The 20,656-nt window shown below is 44.3% G+C and overlaps 1 pseudogene; it reads right to left on the minus strand.

The window, feature by feature from the left end:
- LOC124594677 overlaps window positions 1-20,656 on the minus strand; it is a 72,871-nt pseudogene that overhangs the window by 30,250 nt on the left and 21,965 nt on the right.

A 20,656-nucleotide genomic window follows, 5' to 3' on the forward strand; every position in this document is an offset into this window, starting at 1 on the left:
ACACGTACACACACACACACACACACACACACACACACACACACACACATATATATATATATATATATATATATATATATATATATATAGGGCCGCCGCTCGAGCCACCACCACGACCACCACCATCACCATCGTCACATCAGCACTACCACCAACAGTAACAGCACCAGATTAACAGTAATGATTAACAGTGGTGTCAATAGTTAAGTGAAAACGAACGCTATAAACTCTAAAAGTAAAACACCAACTGCAAATCTTCAAGTGTTATCTTAACATAGGTAAACACTACACAGTTTGTAAAAAGGTGACCTAATGTTTGTTCTTTTGGCAGCTATAAACACGTACCAATACTTCGTGAACCAGGTATTCGGACAACGGAAATCGTTTTATTATTCTTAAACGACAATACACAGTGATATCATCACCTGTAATTCTACTGTCTGAATTGTAAACAAAGTAGCTAGTCTTGTAATAATGAAAGCTAAACGCTGTGTATAGCTAAGCCTAACAGGAAAAGTATCAGCCACGTGTACATAACCCTGTATGAAAATTTGCAAGAGTGTATTTTCGAGATGATATTACTTGTGGTTTTTCAAATCAAGATTCAATTTGTATATCACGAAAAATCATTTCTAGTTTTGTAGCTGGGTAGATTATCCACATATCCTGAAAAAAGTGTACTTAAAGATGTTCATCATTTTTCTGCTCTGAGAATTTGGTGAACGTGCCAACCGAAATAGTTACGATAGCTCACCACAAAATAAGAGTGAAAAAACAGAGTTCAAGATTACCAAATAACTGCAACCTAACAACTAGCGTCAAACCAGGGGTAATGCAACGATATATTTTAAGCTGTGTGGCAATACGAGGTGGTATACTTAGTGCAATAAGAAATGAAGGAAAAAAGTTTGCTTGGTAAACAATTCGCCTTACTTCTCGACATTCTCTCCTATAAGGGGCTCACACTTCGTCCAGTTTTTTCGTCCCATCAATAGAACGAGGTTTTGTCAGACTCTGCGAAAATACTCGTTGACTGCGGCTGTCACTTTTTCATTTGTTGAAAATTTCTTCAAAGCAAGCAAAAATTTCAATTTAGTGAACAGGAAAAAGTAACTTGGAGCTGAGATTGGTGAACAACGCGAATGAGGAAGCAGTTCAAAGCCCAGTTCACACCATTATCGCTGATGCGTGGTATGGAACATTATGCTTGTGAAAGAGCACTTCTTTGTGTGCTAGTCTATGCTTTTCTTCAGCCAACTCAAGTCTCAAACGATCCAGGAATGAAGCATAATAGGGTTCATGTTCGGTTGTACGTTTTCCAAAGTAATGTATGAGGATTATTCCTTGAGAATCGCAATAGACAGTTGGGCACTGGAGAATTCTGAACCGATCTCACTTTACATTGCAACATGTATTTGCTACATGATGAAGAGCAGTACTGTAATCCAAGAACTGTCAAGAAACTTATTAGTTCCTCCCTAAGGTATCTCATGAAACGTTCTTCATGTCAGATCTATCGCAGGTGTCAGTGCAGAATTCAAGCTTAGGGCGGTTTTGAGATACCAGAGACAATGATTCTCACGCGGTACCTGATATCGACGTTTATTGGAAGCTAAATGCTGAATGGCTCTATGTTTAAGAATACCTCTATACAGTCTCACAAGACGAAAATACATCGCTATAAACGCTTTGAGGTCTACCTGCATATGTGGATGACGAAGCCGTCGTCGACTCCCCTGTCCAGCATGCTCTGGACGGCCTCCCACGTGCAGACGGACAGCCCCAGGACGTTGACGTCCAGTGTGTGCTGCCACTCGGCTGTCTGTTCAGCTGGGAACACAGCATGCCGCCATCATCAGTCAGCAATAAAGCGAAGGACGAGGCCTGCAGTGAAACCGTGTGTACCGACACATCATTCGAAATGCTTATGCTGTTAAAGTTAGTGATCCTGTATACAATGAAGCTACTCAGAACAGCCACTTTTTTTAATGTAGTGACAGGGCATCGTCGTTTAAGCCGATTCTGTAATCCTCGTCACAAGAAGTCGAGTGCATACTGTCGTATCTACGTCTTCACAGCCACTTTATGTCACCAGTATCGTCAATTTGAGACGCTGAAGACTGTCTTCCAAAGGGTCCAACCTGTAAAAGTCGGAGGGTCACTTCTGAACTGTGCAGTGGGTAAGGGATGTTGGTCCAGTCTAAGAAGGTGCCAGATTAGCTGCCAAAGATTCGTGCGGTTTGGGATTACTATTGTGAATTTGGATCGCTTCCGTGTACTTGTGTAATCTCTTCGTGGTAGAGACGACTTTATGCTTGTAAAAGGTGAACGGGTCTCTCGCTAATTGTGAACAGCGGCATTACAGAGAATCAAGAACCGCGTCCTTATTATTCCAAAAATAGAAATAATGAATTTTTTTTTCTTTCTTTCTTTTTTTTTCTGCTGGCTGCGTCTTACATTTGTTTAGTATTCGGAAGGAGATACGTCGCTTGTACCTGGACATTTTTCATTCTGGATTATATACAGTATGGTCGGAAACAATCTGAAAAGCTTTTGAGGGTGTTGGAGAGTAGGCTGAGTTCAGAAATAGTTGTTAAGAAAAGAACTCGATACGTTGCTCCGTTTCCTAAATAGTAAGCACTGAATGTCCGTGAGTGCGCAAATTCAAGCGGCCCGCCAGATTCAATTAGTATCAGTTGTTATAGCATGGATGCCAACTTTCGAGACTGTTCAGCCTTCGGCTCTGGTTCGATCCTTACTACCGTCCCATGATTATTTAGTCCGTCGCTCTCTTGCTCGGTATTCGGGAAACAAACGAACATGTTTGGCGTCACTGTCTCTGGCAAGCCTCTTGAATTTGCGCGCTCAAGACGCAACGGCCTGATTGGCTAACTTCCATTGTCTTTTATTCGGACACGGCGCAAAGTACTGCATTATTTCTCAGCACAACTTACCCTGCAACAGCATTAAGTGCTATTCAGACTGTTTCTGGCAACTCTGTACATTCACGTTTCATCACCGGGCAGTAGATGGGATGCAACGGTAACTTTGTTGGCTTCCAATACTTGCAAACTTCTCTTTACCAGTCGCAATCCTATAGATTCACACATTCTGATAGTAAAAATTTTCTTCCATTCTGCGTAATGCTTTTGGAACGCAAACCATGTTCATTGAAAGCTCTCAGTTTTTTAAACAATTGTCTGCGTAAATAGACTGGTCGCCTCGCTGAGGATTTGTGTCCATGATTTTAGTTTAAAGTGTCCCACTTTTGACACTTTGAAACAGTACGTAACACTGTAATTCCTTTACTAACAAAAAAATTTATTTCATTATATTTAATGAATCTGATATTTTATTTTTCAATTTCAGTATTGCTTAAATTTTTTAAGGAATTATCATAAATCATTTGTAACTGATGTTTTATCAGAAAGGTGCCTCAAAACGAACATGCAATAAATTTATTAATTTAAACTACAAAGAACACAGTTAAAACAAAACAAGTCGCCTGTAGTTGGTAAAATAAATCAATCGTACTGTGGAGATGGAATCTGTTGCCTAACTGAAAAACGACTCAACTTAAACAAAAATTATTGAAACGAGTTCTGTAGGTTAGAAATATCTATAATACCAAAGATATGCGTAACTTTGTGTTACAAAATCAAGGTGGTTGTGCCAAACTTACACTAATGATGCGGCAAGGAATGATTCCATCGTGTAACACTGGTTAAAAATGGATAAAGGTAAGAGGGTAGATGGACAAGCGTTAGCTCGCCCTCTCGGATCAATCCAACGAGTAAAACGATGTTAACTTGGTATGTAGTGTCTCTTTCTCTATCTCTCTCTCTCTCTCTCTCTCTCTCTCTCTCTCTCTCTCTCTCACTCACTCTCTCTATTTGTTTGTTAAGTCGATTCCCACTATCCATGACCCCATGAACTAAGGCACGCTAATTTCTTCTGTGCTGCATTTTCTCCTGCAGACGTTCCAGGTTCGAATCCATTACTGCTATGACCCCGTCGATCCATCTCATCCTTGGCCGCCTATTTCTTCTGCCTCCGATCTTGCCCAGTATTACCGTCTTTTCCATCGGATGGTGTCTTCTAGTAATTTCCCCAAAGTAGGACTGTTTTTTTTTGTTTGTTTGAGTATTATACCGTCGAAGCAACAGTCTGGTTTTATCTGCCGTATTCGTACTCTTTGCAGTCCATGGAACTCTTAAGAATTTTCTTCCAATACCACAATTCAGAGGTATATATTCCACGCCGTCCTGCCTTCTTGCGACTCAGGTCTTACATCCGTATATCACAATTTACTATAAGGTTTTTTGTTTTAAAGTTACGTCTCTACTCCTTAAAACACTGTCAAAGTTGTACCTCCCCTATCCTCAAAGCAACAACGGTTTCTTGATTTAGTGGCTGCATTCACCAACACAGAAAATACCTCCATTTCTTCTCCTCCTGCATGCCATGCAGTGATACATGCAGTTGCACAATTTTCGTTTCCTTGACGTTCTCCCTCGGACCAGCAGGATGTTTAACTCTCTTTCACCTTCTGCAACCAGTATGGTGTCATCTACATATGTAAGATTACTTATATCAATCACAGCTAATTTAATTCCCGTTTATTCTTCATCATGCCCAGCATTCCTCATAGTGTCCACTGTTGAGCCAACTGACTTTCATCCTTTCCTGTCGCAAGGTTGAACTGCCCTTGGTAGCGTTGCTGGCATGTGTCATTGTAGGGGGGGGGGGGGGGGGAAGAGGGTGTAGGGGCGGAGCAGGGAACAATGGAAGAAAATCATTCTATGGGGGGCGGGGGCGGGGGGCTACCAACGAAGATGGGACCAAGATTTATTCTGACCCACTCCTGACGAAGGTGCGTCTTAACATGATAACATTAAAGGCCGGCTGTATGAATAAGCACCATCCACCCTTACACAAGCAATTGACCAAAATAACTAAAATCTTACATGACATTTTAATTATTCTTCAAAAAAAGTGTTCAGATGCGTGTGAAATCTTATGGGACTTAACTGCTAATGTCACCAGTCCCTAAGCTTACACACTACATGTTGTTGTTGTTGTTGTTGTTGTTGTGGTCTTTACTCCTGAGACTGGTTTGATGCAGCTCTTCACGCTACTCTATCTTGTGCAAGCTTCTTCATCTCCCAGTACTTACTGCAACCTAAATCCTTCTGAATCTACTTAGTGTATACATCTCTTGGTATCCCTCTACGATTTTTACTCTCCATGCTGACCTCTAATGCTAAATTTGTGATCCCTTGATGCCTCAGTACATGTCCTACCAACCAGTCCCTTCTTATAGTCAAGTTGTGCCACGCACTCCTCCCCAATTCTATTCAATGCCTCCTCATTAGTAATGTGATCTACCCATCTAATCTACAGCATTCTTCTCTAGCACCACATTTCGAGCCGGCAGAAGTGGCCGTGCGGTTAAAGGCGCTGCAGTCTGGAACCGCAAGACCGCTATGGTCGCAGGTTCGAATCCTGCCTCGGGCATGGCTGTTTGTGATGTCCTTAGGTTAGTTAGGTTTAACTAGTTCTAAGTTCTAGGGGACGAATGACCTCAGCAGTTGAGTCCCATAGTTCTCAGAGCCATTTGAACCATTTTTGAACCACATTTCGAAAGCTTCCATTCTCTTCTTGTCCAAGCTACTCGTATTTATCGTCCATGTTTCACTTCCATGCAAGGCTACACTACATGAAAATACTTTCAGAAACGACTTCCTGACACTTAAATCTATACTCGATGTTAACAAATTTCTCTCCTTCAGAAACGCTTTCCTTGCCATTGCCAATCTACATTTTATACCCTCTCTACTTCGACCATCATCAGTTATTTTGCTCCCCAAATCGCAAAAATCATTTAATACTTTAAGTGTCTCATTCCCTAATCTAATTCCCTCAGCATCATCCGACTTAATTCGACTACATTCCATTGTCCTCGTTTTGCTTTTGTTGATGTTCATCTTATATCCTCCTTTCAAGACACTGTCCATTCCGTTCACCTGCTCTTCCAAGTCCTTTGCTGTCTCTGACAGAATTACAATGTCATCGGCGAACCTCAAAGTTTTTATTTCTTCTCCATGGATTTTAATTCCTTCCCCGAACTTTTCGTTTGTTTCGTTTGTTGCTTGCTCAATAAACAGATTGAATAACATCGGGGATAGGCTACAACCCTGTCTCACTTCCTTCCCAACCACTGCTTCCCTTTCATATCCCTCGACTCTTATTACTGCCATCTGGTTTCTGTACAAATTGTAAATAGCCTTTCGCTCCCTGTATTTTACCCCTGCCACCTTCAGAATTTGAAAGGGAGTACTCCAATCAACATTGTCAAAAGCCCTCTCTAAGTCTGCAAATGCTAGAAACGTAGGTTTGCCTCTCCTTAATTTATTTTCTAAGATAAGTCGTAGGGTCAGTATTGCCTCACGTGTTCCAACATTTCTACGGAATCCAAACTGATCTTCCCCGAGGTCGGCTTCTACCAGTTTTTGCATTCGTCTGTAAAGAGTTCGCGTTAGTATTTTGCAGCTGTGACTTATTAAACTGATAGTTCGGTAATTTTCACATCTGTTAACACCTGCTTTCTTTGGGATTGAAATTATTGTATTCTTCTTGAGGTCTGAGGATATTTCGCCTGTCTCATACATCTTGCTCACCAGATGGTAGAGTTTTGTCAGGACTGGCTCTGGCAAGGCCGTCAGTAGTTCTAATGGAATGTTGTCTACTCCCAGGGCCTTGTTTCTACTCAGGTCTTTCAGTGCTCTGTCAAAGTCTTCACGCAGTATCGTATCTCCCATTTCATCTACATCTTCTTCCATTTCCATAATATTCTCCTCAAGTACATCTCCTTTGTATAGACCTTCTAAATACTTCTACCACCTTTCAGCTTTCCCTTCTTTGCTTAGAACTGGGTTTCCATCTGAGCTCTTGATATTCATAGAAGTAGTTCTCTTTTCTCCAAACGTCTCTTTAATTTTCCTGTAGGCAGTATCTATCTTACCCCCAGTGAGATAAGCCTCTACAGCCTTACATTTGTCCTCTAGCCATCCGTGCTTAGCCATTTTGCACTTCCTGTCGATCTCATTTTTGAGACGTTTGTATTCCGTTTTGCGTGCTTCATTTACTGCATTTTTATATTTTCTCCTTTTATCAATTAAATTCAATATTTCTTCTGTTTCCCAAGGGTTTCTACTAGCCCTCGTCTTTTTATCTACTTAATCCTCTGCTGCCTTCACTATTTCATCCCTCAGAGCTACCCATTCTTCGTCTACTGTATTTCTTTCCCCCATTCGTGACAATCGTTCCATTATGCTCTCCCTGAAACTCTGTACATCCTCTGGTTCTTTCAGTTTATCCAGGTCCCATCTCCTTAAATTCCCACCTTTTTGCAGTTTCTTCAGTTTTAATCTACAGTTCATAACCAATAGATTGTGGTCAGAGTCCACATCTGCCCCTAGAAATGTCTTACAATTTAAAACCTGGTTCCTAAATCTCTATCTTACCGTTATATAATCTATATGATACCTTCTAGTATCTCCAAGATTCTTCCATGTGTACAACCTTCTTTTATGATTCTTGAACCAAGTGTTAGCTATGATTAAGTTATGCTCTGTGCAACATTCTACCAGACGGCTTCCTCTTTCATTTCTTACCCCCAATCCATATTCATCTACTATGTTTCCTTCTCTCCCTTTTCCTACTCTCGAATTCCAGTCACCCATGACTATTAAATTTTTCGTCTCCCTTCACTACCTGAATAATTTCTTTTATCTCATCATACATTTCATCAATATTTTCATCATCTGCAGAGCTAGTTGGCATATAAAGTTGTACTACTGTAGTAGGCGTGGTCTTCGTGTCTATCTTGGCCACAATAATGCGTTCACTATGCTGTTTGTAGTAGCTTACCCGCAATCCTATTTTTTTATTCATTATTAAACCTATTCCAGCATTACCCCTATTTGATTTTGTATTTACAACTCTGTATTCATCTGACCAAAAGTCTTCTTCCCCCTGCCACCGAACTTCACTAATTCCCACTAAATCTAACTTTAACCTATCCATTTCCCTTTTTAAATTTTCTAACCTACCTGCTCGATTAAGGGATCTGACATTCCACGCTCCGATCCATAGAACGCCAGTTTTCTTTCTTTTGATAACGACGTCCTCTTGAGTAGTCCCCGCCCGGAGATCCGAATGGGGGACTATTTTACCTCCCGAATATTTTACCCAAGAGGACGCCATCATCATTTAACCATAGAGTAAAGCTGCATGCCCTACACACTACATAACCTAAATCATCCTAAGTACAAACATACACACCCATGTCCGAGGGAGGACTCGAACCTCCGCCGGGTCCAGCCGCACAGTCTATGACTGCAGCGCCTGAGGCCGCGCGGGATTAGCCGAAGCCACTTCAGCTGGATGTATAAAACATTAGATGCGCCCAGGAAGATCATAAACGCTAATGCAAACATTTGTGGAGGATGCAGTGTCTGTCGAACGTTCGCCAAAAGAAGTCCATTCGTAAACGGTCAGCGGAATTGGGAGTTCCAAACTCTACATTACAAAATAATATCAGGAATGATTGCAAGCTAAAGGCATTTAAACCTTCGTTCGCAAACGAACTGCATGGTAACGACATCTGAAAAGTCATTAGGCTTGATTGGGTGAATGCTTGATGTCTTAGCAACTCTTCCTTCAAGAGACAAATGGTTTTTCTTTGACAAGTGTGCAATATGTCGCAGTGCAAGAAACAGAAAGGTTTCTGGAGTAAAGAAAACCAATATTTTTATGACGAACTAGAACACAACCCAACACATGTCCTGACGTTGGCTGCAATGTCTGCAACCCACTTGGTAGCTCTATATTTCTTCAACTCTTCTGTGAATCACACTGCTTATGTCACCATGCAACGCGATTGGTTTATTCCGCATCTGCAAAATCGGGAACTGCTCGGGCGTATGTGGTTTCAGTAGGATAGGGCACCAGTCCATACTGTTATCGCCATTAGAGAATGCTTCAATGAGATATTTTATTATAAACAGACTGGATTTTGTTCTGTCCATTCGCTTGTACCTTTGGAGTGGCTGCTTCGAAGTTGTGATCTGTCATCCTGTGTGCAATGCGTTTTAAGGGGTTCATAAAATGGAAGGTTTCTGTCACACGTTGCGAGACGGATGTACTTAAGAATTTTGTTCGGCGTACGTTTACTGCCATCATGCCAGAAATTTGGAGGAGAATTTCGCATCTTACATGTAAGAGAATCGTACTGTGTTGTGAAAACGGTGGCGTACCCAGACACTCCGGAATAAATAATTAAGAACAGTCACACAACCTCAAAGATGTCCTCTGTCATGTTGCCATATGAACACAGTGTCAACATCTAAGTATATACGGACACACCATAGAGGGTAATGCGACTTTGTGATCACTCGTTGGTCTTCCGGATAATCCACGTTCCAAAATTCGAATCTCAATGACGGCTCGGAAGTTCTGAACTGCCGAGAACATAAAACAAATTTTTTCCACAAATTATTAGTAAAAAGGATTTTTCTTCACTTGTGAAGATTTCGAATCACACATTAACCATTTGGAATTAACATCGTTCCTCACGTATGTTTAAAAATAATATTTGAGCGGGGAAAACATCTGAAAACCTATCACAAGCTCCTAGAATCCATTTTACGCAGAGTCGCCGCTGTATTGCTTTCCAAATGTGGACCAACAGGCTTTTAAGCAATTGATCATTATGTTTTATCTCATCAGTGTGTATAAAATACGTGATATATTTTTAATAAGATTTTACCATTTGTTGAACGGCAGTCTATTCTGGTTATAGTAACGCATTATTAGTCTGTGTCGCCTACCAGGATAACTGTTTAGGCCTGTACAGCACACGTCTTGGAGACTCATTCAAACCCCAGACAGATCAGTCCAATGTTGTGCCGCTACTGCCGCTGTTAATCAACGGACGAGAGCCTTCAGTGACATGAAATGTATTCGCAGTTGCGATTATGGGCAACCATCAGCTGTATAATGGACAGATTGTAACTGTCGTACTGAAATTACTACAGACCAGAACGAAACAGACTAGCAGATGGGCGTTATCTGAAGCTAATTCCACAGAGTCGAATTCTGTAATACGCTGATATCTCCCTCATACTGCACTACTACAGTTACTGTAAATGTCAGCCTGTAGCCCAGTTGGAGGTAGTTCCTGTTTATACGTATATAGGACGAAATTAAGTCTCCCTCGTGTGTGTGTGTGTGTGTGTGTGTGTGTGTGTGTGTGTGTGTGTGCGTGTGTGTGTGTGTGTGTGTGTGTGTGTGTGTGTGTGTGTGCGTGTGTGTGTGTGTGTGTGTGCTAAGAGATTCCTCCTGCTTATTTTTGATTCAAATTACATGAGCTGTGAACAACAGCTAAGCGTCCTATCGCTAGTCCCAGCAACTGGTTTATCTCGCAGTGTGTTTGCCGTTTCAACATTGCATTGCCTTATCTGCCCGCCTGTGAACGCCTAATACTATTAGTTTTCTTTGGCTGCGTGGTCTATAGCTGGGCTCATGATATGGCTTACCACCACAGACTGCCTTTGCTAATTCATCATGGAACTGCTTCATCTGCCATCTTAGAACGTCGTAGACGGCTGGTTTGCTTTCGGCATTTTCCCAGAGTAGCTTATGATTCTTTCCTTTGTTGTACCTGCTGCCTCTTTTCCCCTTTCATTGACTAAGCGTATCAAACTTAGTGAACTGAACGATGCTTTATCGAAAATTGTATCAATAATATGTGACAACTTTGCTTCTTATGCTATACGAAGTTTGTACAACAAAAATGAACAGTGGTGGCTTCTGTGAGGGCGCGCTCGCACGCGATCGTACTGGCGCCACTTCTGCACGCGTTCCATGGATTCTGGCCCTCGTCGTATCATCTTTGGTTGGTTGTGTGTTACCTCTGGGGCTGTGTAGTAAGGAGTGGTGTATGGAAGACGGATCTGGACGGGTGTGTCTGATTACCCGGCGTAATGACCGATGCAGAGAGTTGAAACCGTTGATAGTCTGTAGGTGCCCTCCTTTACCTGCAGCGTTTACCGTTGGTTCGGGTGAGCTGAGAGGGCAAAAAGCGGCTCTCGTCGCATGTATCCTGGTTACGAAATGCATCAGTTACTTGTGGTGGCCTAAATACGCCGAGGTGTACTGAACCTCTTGTTAGCAGCTACGAGCAGGAAGGCAGTATTATCCAGTGCCTACTTGAAGTCCTGAAGCTATTGACCTCCTTGGCATTTATGTGAAATCATGTACGAAGACTATTCAGTAACTGCTCTACTTAAAGACTGTTAATTCTCTTACGGTGCTAGCTGGCCAGGTATCCGGTTCTTTTATGCCTTTCAGTAACACATTTTGGACCTGTGTGTGTCAGTCTGCAGGTTTCTTTACGCGCCAAGCTAGTATTTTGCAATGGTAATCTGGTTCCTGAAATCACTGTTATCATTATTTGATACTACTGAGTGTGATTTTTCTTTGTTGTAGACGTTATGGCCTTCTTTCAAATGACTTTTTACATTTTTCCTTGTTATTTCTAGGAAGGTTAACTTGCAATGTTTATGAGCGGGGTGCTCCTGTGCTGAAGTTTTAGTAGTTTGTATCCTTGCGAATAATTTTAATTGTCCGTTTAAATACTACTGTGTATATTAATTTCTGTCAAACGTGTCTGCTTTTTGACGTTTGGTACATGCCGACAGCTTTGTATAGGCAGCGGTTGACGCATTGCTGTTCTGCTGGTCCGATGCAGGAACGCGTCTTCCTTCTGCTTCGGCGGCTTTCCCGTCAGCGCACGAGGCATAGGTGTTCTCAGGTCACACACGCTTCTGCGGATTCCTCATTTCCACCTCAAGCTGAGCAGTTTATTGCCATTCCTTTGGTATCATGGCTTTGGTAATTTTGAGAAAGTAATTTTGTCAGTGTTTCTGTTATTGTAAAATCATTGTAATTCACATGGTTCAAATGGCTCTGAGCACTATGCGACTTAACCAACATTATACGTACTTGTGACCAATGTTTGCCTCGGAGCAGGTCTCGAGCTTACTGTTGCAGTGGAGAAATGGTTCAAATGGCTCTGAGCACTATGGGACTTAACTGCTGAGGTCATCAGTCCCCTAGACTTAAACTCTACTTAAACCTAACTATGGACATCAAACACATCCATGCCCGAGACTGAATTTGAACCTGCTTCCGTAGCGGTCGCGAGGTTGCTGACTGTAGCGTCTAGAACCGTTCGGCCACCCCGGCCGGCTGCAGTGGAGATGTACGCAATTTTACGTCATTTACTTGTCGTTTGTTGAACTTAATTTCAAGACCTGTTGTGGGGTTAGCCCACAGTTGTGCTGCTAGACGCGCAGACGCAGCCCTGCCGCCCGTTTGTTTCATCAATTGTTTCTAATCGGTGCGTGTGAATTCCTAAGGAACCAAACTGCTTAGGTCATCGGCCCCTAGACTTAAACTTTTGTGGCGGCGTTCGTAGGGACAAACAATTCGCTGTAGAAACGGCTTACGAAGTCACCGCCACACTTTTAATAGCGGGCCGACCGGTCCGCTGGAACAGTGAACAGAAAGATGAAAACCAAAACACTCTGATTAAATAAAAGTCGGTACTTATCTTTATTAACGAAGATACAGAAACACAGTAGTGAACTCTGTGTCTACAGAGATCTGTCTAGTTCGAGTCGGAGCGGCTAGGTCAGCGTCGGCTGACGACAAACAACAACTCTGCTGCGATGAACACACCACTGACTAGCAAGTACACAATTCGGTGGCGAGTATACAACTCAGCGGCGAATACAGAACTGTCCTAGCGCTCGCGACTCCAGCGCTTAAGAAACCAGAAGCCAGCGGTGGCGCGCGCAGACTTGGGGCGATTTCCTGTCTCGCTGGCGCTGCTTATGCGGACGGCGTCCGGACTTTGATGCTGCCAACCTTTTGGCAGCGGGCTCGGGTGGCATTACTGGCTAGGATATAACACTCCTCCCCCCCAAATCGCCGCACCGTCGTTGAGTAATGACGTGGCGAGCAACGACGGCGGGGGAGGGGTCTGGCCGTAGGCGTAGCAGAAGAGACCGGGGCGGAGACTGTTGTCGGTGGCAGTCCCCGGTCCGCACCCCAGCATTGGCTGCGCGGGGCCTCGGGAAACACCGACTGAAAACCGAGGTCAGGGTGCACGCCTGTGACCACGGGCGCAGCTTCTGGTATTGGACGCGACGGGGCGTCGGGACCCACGGAGAGAGGCAGCGTCTCCTGACGCTGCGTCGACGGCTGCTGAGTGGGCGCCGGACAAGGCGCTGCGGTGTCAGACTCCTTGGGGGTGCCCAAGGAAAGCGGCTGCAGGACAGGCTGCACAGCCACCGCTTGGGAAGGCGGCCCGGCTGAGGGGTCGACGTCCGTCAGCTCCGAAGGCGGTGGCGACTGAAGAGGGACCGCAGGCGCCGGAGCGACCACCTGGGGCGCTCCCGGATGAGGCTGCGCGGGAGGCATCAACGGGACGGGCTGTCGGCGTGGTAGCGGCGACGGCTGCTGCTGCTGCCCTGGGGGCGGCAGCGAAGTCGGAAGGCGCGGCTGGAACCCGCCGCGGACCAAATCTGTGGACAAAGAACGAGCGGCAGAATCCGGGCGGCCAGCGCGGCGCAACTGGTTCTGATGCCTCCTGTGCACTCCAGTAGCACCTTGAACAGTATAAAAACCGCGACCCTGGACACTTATCACGGTACCACGTTCCCAACGACGGCGACCGTGATAAACTCTGAAAAAAAACGGCGTCGTTGCGCTGAAAACGCGTGCGACGCTCAGAAGCGGCGGGTCGATCCGGGGGGTGCAACAACCTTAGTAGGGTGCGATGACGACGGCCGTGGAGAAGCTCCGCAGGCGAAGGGCCATCGCGTGGCGTGGTCCGGTACGACGACAGGAATGTGATGAGGGCCTGCCGACGAGAGTACGTAGCACGAAGGCGGTCCATATGATCCTTGAATGTGCGTACAAAACGTTCCGCTGCACCATTCGATTGAGGGTGGAACGGCGGAGTAAGAACATGGCGAATGCCATTGGCAGAACAAAAACTTTCAAATTCAGCAGAGGTAAATTGTGGACCATTGTCAGACACTAAGACTTCTGGAAGACCCTCAATACAAAAAATTGAAGTCAACGCCTGTATAGTTTGTGCAGACGTTGTAGACTGCATGGGCACAACAAACGGAAAATTACTAAATGCATCTATCACGATGAGCCAACGAGAATTCCAATATGGACCAGCGAAATCAATATGTACTCGCTGCCAGGGACCGGCAGGGCGTGCCCACTCAAAATAGCTGCTTATCAATGCCGATCCATGTACAATGACGGCGGGAAAGCTGCTTGGTGCGGACCACTCCCCAATGACCTTGATGCAACAAGTCGAGGACCTTGGATTGGAGCACTTGGGAAACCACTACACGAAGCTGGTCATTCTCGGTGCGTAACAGCAAAACTCCGTGCGAAACAGACAACAGATGACGTTGCGGATAATAGCGACGAACCACAGGATCCGATATGTCCTTTGCCTTGGACGGCCAACCACGTTGAACAAAACGTAATAGTAAACTCAGATGAGGATCCGTAGCTGTCTCACGTGCCACCTGACGATAATCAATCGGAAAATCCCGGAGGGATTGATGCTCATCGGCGTCAATCTGATGGCAAGAGTCGTCAGAGGAATCGAAGACATCATCCGCAGCAATCGGCAATCTAGAAAGCGCGTCAGCGTTTGCATGCTGAGCTGTAGGGCGATACAGTATCTCATACTGGTATTGTGATAACAAAAGAGCCCAACGTTGTAGTCTCTGAGCTGCCCGCTGAGGAACTGGTTTAGACGGATGAAACAGTGACGTCAGGGGCTTGTGACCTGTTACTAAATAGAATGGTCTACCATAGAGGTAGTGATGGAATTTTGTGACACCGAACACAATAGCCAACGCTTCCTTGTCCAATTGGCTATAATTACACTGAGCTTCGTTTAGCAATTTAGATGCGAACGCAATAGGACGTTCGGTGTTACCGACTCGGTGAGACAACACAGCACCGAGGCCGAAAGAAGAGGCATCACAAGCTAACACCAGAGGCTTGTTAGGGTCGTAATGGACCAGACAACGATCATTCAATAAAGCCTCTTTAAGCTGCTGAAAGGCTGATTGGCAATCAGCTGACCACGTAAACGGAACATTCTTACGGCGGAGACGATGCAACAGTGCAGCAATCTGTGATGCATTAGGTATAAACCTAATATAATATGTCAATTTGCCAAGAACTGCTTGCAATTCCTGCAGATTGCGAGGGGCGGGCAAATCACGAATAGCTGCTAAATGTGACTGGGAGGGATGAATGCCTTGAGCATTGATAACATGTCCCAGATACTCCAACTCCGTAAGGAAAAATGAACATTTATCGATGTTGCAACGTAGGCCTGCCTGAGACAACACTGTAAACAAACACTCCAAATTACGGAAATGTTCAGCAGGCGTCCGACCGGACACAACAATATCGTCTAAATAGTTGCAACACGATGGCACATTAGCCAGAAGTTGTGACAAAAAACGCTGAAAAACAGCAGGAGCTGACGCACAACCAAAAGGCAAACGCAGAAAACGGAAGAACCCCAACGACGTGTTGATGACAAAATACTGTTGTGATTGCTCGTCGAGGGGCAATTGCAAATATGCTTCACGGAGATCAATTTTGGAAAAGAAACGAGCTTCCCCTAACTTATCCATCAGCTCTTCCGGTCTAGGCAAAGGAAAAGAATCAATGACAGTCTGAGGATTAACTGTCGACTTAAAATCAGCACACAAACGTAACTTGCCAGACGGTTTCTTTATAATAACTAAGGGAGAAGCCCACTGGCTCGCTGAAACGGGTTGAATAACACCGTTGTTTTGCCAACGACGAAGTTCAGCTGCTACAGGTGCCCGGAGGGCGTGAGGCACTGGACGAGCACGAAAAAATCGAGGCTGAGCATTATCTTTTAACGTAATATGAGCGGCAAAGTTCGCAGCACAACCCAGTTCGTCTTTAAATATGTCACTGTATTGTTTACACAAATCGGTTATGCTGTCTTGAGGAACAACAACAGAATTAATTTGCAACACATTGTCTTGGATAGACAGGCCAAACAAGTCAAAACAGTCTAATCCGAAAATGTTTACACTGTCTGTAGCGCGGAGCACTGTGAATGAAACTGTTTTTGTATTGCCACGGAATGTGGCTGGCACGCTACATACACCTAACACAGGAATTTGTTCTCCACTATAAGTAGCCAAAGAATGTTTTGCCGCTGAAAGTTTAGGGCGGCCGATAGCCGCATACGTAGCACTATTTATGAGAGTCACAGACGCACCAGTGGCTAATTGAAAATTGAAGGTCTTATCCTGGATGCGTAGCTTCACAAATAGTTTATTACACTGTCTCTGGATCGGTGCAGTGGAGGCGGAAGACACAAAATCAGCGCGTTTAGCGCGTGTTCGCTGCTTACGACAACTCGTGGGTTGGGCAAGTGGAACAACAACTCCCGCTTCACTTGCAGTCTGTACATTACTTTTTACAGCGTTTGAATTACGCCTGGGTCGCAGAGCAGAGGGCTGGATGGGTGGCTTATTGCGAACAAGTTTATTACCCACACGAACCGTGGAAGAGTCTTTAAATGCGACCTTCTGGGCGGGCTGGCTTTGAAGAACATGAATATCCATGGGCTGGGCAGCACTAGAATTGTTCTTGCGTTTACGCAAACAAACAGTCTGGATGTGTCCTTTCCTTTGACAAAAGTGACAAACCGCGTTTCTCAACGGGCAACGTTCACGAGGATGAGCAAGAACACACTTAGGGCAAGACTTAACTCTATCATTCTGCACACACGGCTGACGAATGTGTTTAACATGTCGCGGCCGGCTAGTGTTTACAGTCTGACTCTGCCGGTGGGGCCGCAGGCGTGACATAACTTGCTTAGCACAGGCAATTTGAGAAATACATGGCTGATCTAACTCACACTCAGCATAGTCAAAAGTATCTTGGGCTTCAATGATGTTCATCACAGTCTCTAATGACGGGTCAGGCAACTTTAAGATAGCAGCACGAATACGAGAATCTGCAATGTTTTGAGTAATAGCGTGTAGTAACATGACATCACTGTAGGAAGCTCCACACTCACAATTAAATCGGCACTGACGAGTGAGGCCCCGTAAATCTGTTAACCACTGTTTATTAGATTGATGTGGCAGTTTCTTTAATCTGAAGAACTTGAATCTGGCTGCTGCCACATGAACTCGCGACTCGAAATACTCAGCAAGCTTGTTAACAACAACGTCATAGTCTAAAGCTTCTGGCTTGGATTCCGGGAACAACTTACAAAGTAGTCTATAGACTTCCACGCCTGCAGTGGAAATTAAATAAAGCTGCCGCTCAGTACCCGTGATTTTGTAGACTGTCATGTGCGCCTGCAACTGCGCGAAATATTCTCGCCATTCTTCTCTTGATGCATCAAAAGCACGGAAAGGTGGTGCTGCCTGTGCTTGTTCCTTTTGTGTTGGAGGATTAGCCGCTTGTTTGGCGATTGCTTCCACCAGACTTTGTATTTGCTGACTCTGTAACAAGATCAACTGTTGTAATTCGGCAGACATAGTGAACACAAATTAAACCAGCCCCCAAAATTTTATCGCTACAATTAGTATAACCAGAAACAAGTTGAACCAGCCCTGCACACGAGTTCGGAAGCCCTCGTCGACAGTTTTGTGGCGGCGTTCGTAGGAACAAACAATTCGCTGTAGAAACGGCTTACGAAGTCACCGCCACACTTTTAATAGCGGGCTGACCGGTCCGCTGGAACAGTGAACAGAAAGATGAAAACCCAAACACTCTGATTAAATAAAAGTCAGTACACTTACACAGTAGTGAACTCCGTGTCTACAGAGATCTGTCTAGTTCGAGTCGGAGCGGCTAGGTCAGCGTCGGCTGACGACAAACAACAACTCTGCTGCGATGAACACACAACTGACAACAAGTACACAATTTGGTGGCGAGTATACAACTCAGCGGCGAATAAAGAACTGTCCTAGCGCTCGCGACTCCAGCGCTTAAGAAACCAGAAGCCAGCGGTGGCGCGCGCAGACTTGGGGCGATTTCCTGTCTCGCTGGCGCTGCTTATGCGGACGGCGTCCGGACTTTGATGCTGCCAACCTTTTGGCAGCGGGCTCGGGTGGCATTACTGGCTAGGATATAACATAAACTCTACTTAAACTAACTTACGCTAAGAACAACACACACACCCATGCCCGAGGGAGGACTCGAACCTCCGGCGGGAGGGGCCCCGCACTCCGTGACATGACGCCTCAAACCACGCGGCCACACCACGCGGCTTTGAAATCGGGCCATCACGGTGTTGCATGGTTGATGTGTTATTAATCACTTGTAATTTTACGTGTAGTGCAAATCTCATTATGCATTGCGATATTACTTTAAAAACCTCAGTTATCTGTATTAATTTAACGAGATTCTTGGTAACTGTTAGTTGGGTTATGACAGAATTGCTATTATTTTTTTTATTTTTTTTTTTTTGAGGTAAATGATAAATGACGCACGGAGTTGGCCCACCATTGCACATGTTTTCCTTAAGTTAATCCCGATCCTTGCTCTGAGTCTCTAACATATCACACGACATGAACAAGACATCCAGCCGTGGGCCAGGGAGAAACAAGACAAACAGTAAGCGTACAAGAATCCTTTTCAGCACCGGTTCTGTGCGTAATTTACCACCTGTCCATATTAACCGTAAATCTCTTTCCAGATTCTTTGCAGCATCATGACGTCTCAAGATTCTTACTTGAATGGAGACGAACTGTGGCTCACTTACTTGTTGGAAGGTTTTCTCTGCAAACGCCGGCGTTGTTGATAAGAACATCGACCCCTCCTAAATTCTCGTTGATCCATTTGAAGGCGCGTAGAACATTCTCCTCGCAGCTGACGTCACATTGCAACGGATAGAGCGTACCCTTCTCGAGCCTGCAAGAAATAAACTATAGATTTGTCGAATCTGCACGAGACAGAAGAAAAAAAATCATTAGGAGATAGATCTAGTGTGCCATTTAACAAACTTCCATTCTACTCAAGTGAGTGTCGTAACTACATGAACAAAGAAGCTGTAGCCAAGAAGGATGATAATATTTTTGTTTCTCTCCCCAGAACCTCGGAATTCGTGAAGACAGGTAGCCTCACTTAACTTGATCATATGTGTAAAGAAACTTAACATAGTCATTCAGTGTTAAGCTTTTACCACTGACTAATCGAATTAAAGCACCAAATAGGTAACAACCAAAAACTTACATTTTCATAATTCTTCAAAGAACTTAAAGCTAATCAGTATGAGAAATAAACAATCTTTAGGACTTCAGTTGGTGTTGTGTTCACTGTTGTACTTAGTGCACCAGAAACTTAAAGACAAGCTCTTCAACTGAATAGTAACCACAATTCAGATAGGATATCTCGCCGGCAGCTAAGACCGAACGGTTCTCGGCACTTCATTCAGGATCCACGCGATAGCTATGGTCGCAGGTTCGAATCCTGCCTCGGGCATGGATGTGTGTGATGTCCTTAGGTTAGTTAGGTTTAAGTAGTTCTAAGTTCTAGGGGCCTGATGACCTCAGATGCTAAGTGCCATAGTCCTCAGAGGCATTTGAACCATTTTTCAAATAGGATATCGACTATATCAGGTGTGCCGCTGTACTGGAAGCCACATGCCCTGCTCTTAATCTATTGATGGTGGAAATCTTCCGCCTTAGACCAGAATTGTGGGGAAACAAGGATGATGTGGTATGTGCTGTTAGATACTTCGGCCCCAGGTACTCTGAAGTTGATGTCGCAACGTAACGGCTCTCTTTCAGGAATTTATTCATAACCTTCCATAAAAGGAAGACGTATGGACAACTTATTACAAAATATAACAACGTAACAACATATCAGTATCACGTGCAGTTCCTGATTTTGTTCTGTTCATTGTGAATGCATTATAAAAGAAAGACAGACACAGCCATAACACAAAAACAGACATAAAGCGAAGTAGCAACGGAAGTAATAGTGGGTTCTTCACTGAGGGACACCGCTAATAAATATGGACTAAATTTCATGACACTATCACCTTTTCTATCGAACAATGAAAACTGGTTAGCCCAATCTAGCTACATCTACTGTTTACAACTACACTGACGGGAAAAATCGCAATATCAAAAAGTGATTAATGTAGAGTAATGAAATTTACGGAATACATTTGTCTAGTTAACATATTTAATTGATTAACATTAGGAGGTCATAAGTTAATGTAAGCGCGAGATAAACCATTCTAAATGTGAAATTTTTGTACATTAAGAACCCGTGTAGCCACCAGCCTGTCGAATGCAAGCATGCAAACGCGCATCCATTGTGTTACACAGGTGCCGGACGTCAGTTTGTGGGAAGGAGTTCAATGCCTATTGCACTTGGTCGGTCAATAAGGGGCGGTTAAACCTGTTAGTTGATGACTCTGGAGTTTTTGTTCGATGACGTCCCATATGTGCTCGATTGGAGACAGATT

The sequence above is a fragment of the Schistocerca americana genome, chromosome 2 (assembly GCF_021461395.2).
Source record: "Schistocerca americana isolate TAMUIC-IGC-003095 chromosome 2, iqSchAmer2.1, whole genome shotgun sequence".
Classification (NCBI taxonomy): domain Eukaryota; kingdom Metazoa; phylum Arthropoda; class Insecta; order Orthoptera; family Acrididae; genus Schistocerca; species Schistocerca americana.